At 23.2% G+C, this 4045-nt stretch overlaps 1 protein-coding gene across 4 annotated transcripts in view; it reads left to right on the forward strand.

Moving 5' to 3' along the window:
• LOC102678601 (elongation of very long chain fatty acids protein AAEL008004-like) overlaps positions 1-4045 on the forward strand; it is a 56726-nt gene that overhangs the window by 39856 nt on the left and 12825 nt on the right. The gene's annotated exons all lie outside the window — the stretch shown is intronic.

Below are 4045 nucleotides of genomic sequence, written 5' to 3' on the forward strand. Positions count from 1 at the left end.
CCACTGGTTTAGATCTTGAAGTATTCTATGAATTTTATGAATTTAAAAAAATATGAATTTTTATTATTTCTTTTTTTTGATTTAATTTTAGAATAAATTTTTTACTCGTATTATTCATTTTATTTTATATTATTTATTTTATTTTATTTTATTCATCTATATGGTAATAAGTATGCAAATACTTTGAAATTGAGATAATAACATATGGATACTTTCTCAGTGATCAATTTCTCTATAAGAAGGCTTATTATCTAATTTAATTTAAAAAGAGAAAGGAAAAAGGAAAGTTATACATTCGATTTAAAAAAAAGGGTTCTATATCTACATATTACATATAAAGCCTACAAAAGAAAATTGATAAATAATATTTTTTATTTTTTACAATAGATGAGATCTATAATTAAAATAGTTATAATTTGAATTTTGTAAGTCAAGTTTTTTACCTTTTTAAACTTTGAAATATTAATTAATTAATTAGAATATCAATGTTAATTAGATGACAAGGAAAAATAATAAAAATAAGTTTATCAATTTTTTTATCTATAATTATCTATATTCATATATTCAAAGGAAAACAGTTATATTATATAATTGAAGGATCAAGTCAATAAATATAATTCATATTCCTTGAAAATGATTTTCATAATTTAAGAATCTTTTTATTGAACTATGAATGAATTACTTGAAAAGACTTTTTGAACTTTTGAGTCATGTTCAAAGAATATATACAGATGGATTTCAGAGCTCTCTAATATATCATAAGAGTTCATCAGAAGTAAAAAACATATACATTACCAACATTATATTTCTAAGACGGAAATAACCTTGAAAGATTCTCCGATTCTACATTTGCTTCTCACTGCAATTCTCAACCGGCTTTTCTTCCTATCACGATTCCAACTTGACACAATTACCTGCAATCTTGCCAACATACGTTTCATTGCTCCTTAGTACCTATAATTTCTTGGATATTATATTAGCTGTTTATATTACATATGGCAAGTTGTATTGCCAATGAGAATTTTATAATGAAACAATAGTATTATTTATCGTTGTCTCGTGCTACTTATTATCTTAAAATATTAAAATTTTACTATTGTTATATTCGTTTATAAAATATTTTGACATCTTTTTCATTCATTATTTCGGATCAGTGTTTCTCAACCTTTTTATCATACATTTTAAAAATAGTTAGATTTTTGCCACACAATAATTTTTTAATGAAAATTTTTATTTGCTTCATTATAATTTATTGTTTCTTTAAAAGATAAAATAATATTATAATTAATAATATATATATATAAATAATAATATATATATATATTATTAACGTATATATATTCCAGTAATTATTTTTCATTGATTAACTTGGGATTATTTATAAATAGTATATAAAAAAATATTAAATATATTAAATATATTATACATTTTGTCGAATTTTAGTAAAATTTTTGTAATGGGTTACAATACAATATTGATTGGAAAATATTGCTTTAAAGACATCTTTAAACTTTAAATTTCAACTTGATTAATGACTTCATAATAAAAAAAAAAAAATCTATTTCTCATATATTCTTATTTTCAAAAATTAATCCAAATTTATCATTTCTTATTTACAAATATACAAGGATATTAATACATCTTCCTAATATATCCTAATACATCTTTTTCCAAATTTCAATTGCTTATAATTTAATAAATAAGCTTCGATCGATATTTTTCTATACTTTTGCATTTGTTTTCGCTTCTGGAATCGATCAACATTCTACGCACTTTTTCTAAAATCCTAATCTAACGTAACCTAACAAAGTAAGATCGTATCACGTTTCCTGGAATATTCGTGTAACGTTGTAAATAAATTTCTTTCAGGAATTATAATCCAGTTACGCGTCACACGTTGCAATTTCACTCCAACTTTTACGCGCTACATAACCAGAGACATATTTATCAACCAGTTCCGGGGCTGTTTCTCGATGTTGCGTTTTTGTATTAGCACGAATCCAATGAAGAATTTCCGCGTCTCGAATCGGAATTGTCTTCTCTCATCAGGCTCGGGTCTGAAACGATTTAAACGATCACAATTTTATTATAAGAGATTGAGTATAATAGAGAGATTATTTGAAATGATTAATATCGAAAAATCGTTATTTTTAATTCAACCAATTAATTAATTGATTTTAAACAACCAATGAATTATTAAATAAGTTCTTTCCGTTTCAAGTTTGAAAAAATAATGTTGATACGATAAGGAAGAGTTTTATTTAAGAAATTAATTAAATTCAATTCAAATATTGTGAAAAATAATGTAAATTATATCTTCCAAAAGTGAAACAGAGAAATAGAATATAAAATAATTCATCGATAAATTAGTACGATATAATCAAATTAAATAATATAAATTTAATAAAAATTTAAAATACAAATTATTTTAATTATTTTAATAAAATCTGTCCACTGTCAGATTCACTTTTAATAACAACGAGTGAGCTGGACTAATATGGTCTAATTTCCATTCCGTTCGAATGAATAAAATAGATGAAAAGTTTTTCAAAGATTTGTATTGTGAGAAAAAAGGATTCGTTGGTAGGTTGGTAATAAATTCATCAAGGTCGAGCAAATCGTGTAGACGCTGTAGAAATTACATAATTGCGAAAGTGCAAGAGCATGTTGGAAAGAGGTCAATGCTCTCTTGTTGGTCTCTTGACTCGTTTAATTTTTGTTTATTTTATTCTTGGCTTTCATTTTTCTTTTTCATTAGAATCTTTTTCATAATTGTCAAGTTTTTTTTATTGAAACTTTTTGTTGAAATGAACTGATATTTGAAGATATTTTTCTTTTTTAACAACACCTATGAAAATATTAATAATAATTTAATATAACATTATTATAATATAATAAATTAATATAAAAAGTATCGTTTCGAAATATTTAAAAATTATTAAAAATTGCAAAAATAGCAAAAATATTATTTAAAAATGGAATTTATGTTAAAAAAATATATATATATGTAATTTAAATATTTACATATTACTCGTGCAAATATTTACATATTATGATCAAGAATCTGGATGCACTCATACCAAATTGAAACTTTCCCTTCCAAGTTTCACACTTGTAATCACAATTTCAACTTCGAACCACGTGCAACTTTCAAATATATGACAGTTAAAGTTCATTTACTTTTATTTGAACCAGAGTTTAGAAAGTGCTAGTTCAGATCTTGACCTTTTCGACATGAAATCATTGGTAATGATATTTAAGTATCTCGTTTTCAATCATTTTTCTCATGATTCTAAAATTTTCAAGAATATGAATATTTTTTTTTTTTTTCACGATTTGAATTATTCGAAAGAGGAAGCCATTTTTTTTTTTTTTTNNNTTCTTTCGATCCTCTTTTAAGCAACTTTTAACATTTATTATGGATTTTTCTCTTATTTTAATTTCAATGAATTTTTTTTTAATCGTACAAGAGGAAAGTGTGGACAGATAATTTTTGCAATTTTGAAAAATAAATAAATCGAAGCCTGTAAATCGCGAATTTTTTTTGTAAAAAATCCATGAAATTTGTTTGAATAATTAATTAAACGAGTTTTTTCAAAAAAACCTGTTTTCGAAAAATATATTGTCTCTTTATTATTGAAAGGAACAATGAAATACAATTCGAAGTCGATCGACATTTATAACAAATAAATATTATTAATAATGCAATTTATCGTTGATGAATTTATTAAGCGCTATCGCTAAGAAAAGAGAAAACTTTTTTTTTTAGGTTATATAAGAGTCAATCTTCTATTTAGCAATCTCCTTCCTTAATTATATTGGTTAAATTATCTTGTTCTTTCTCCAATTATTTTTTTACGACTGGAACAAAACCAATTGTTATGTTAAAAAAATATATTACATTGAATTGTCACACTGTTAATTCGTAGAAATATATGGAACTAAAAAAAAAAAAATTACAATTTTGTTGTATCGTTATTGTATCAGAATGATAATATGCAAATATAAATACATATATATATATATATATATATATATATATACA

This window comes from Apis dorsata, unplaced genomic scaffold (assembly GCF_000469605.1).
Source record: "Apis dorsata unplaced genomic scaffold, Apis dorsata 1.3 scaffold_1158, whole genome shotgun sequence".
In the NCBI taxonomy this organism is placed as follows: Eukaryota; Metazoa; Arthropoda; class Insecta; order Hymenoptera; family Apidae; genus Apis; species Apis dorsata.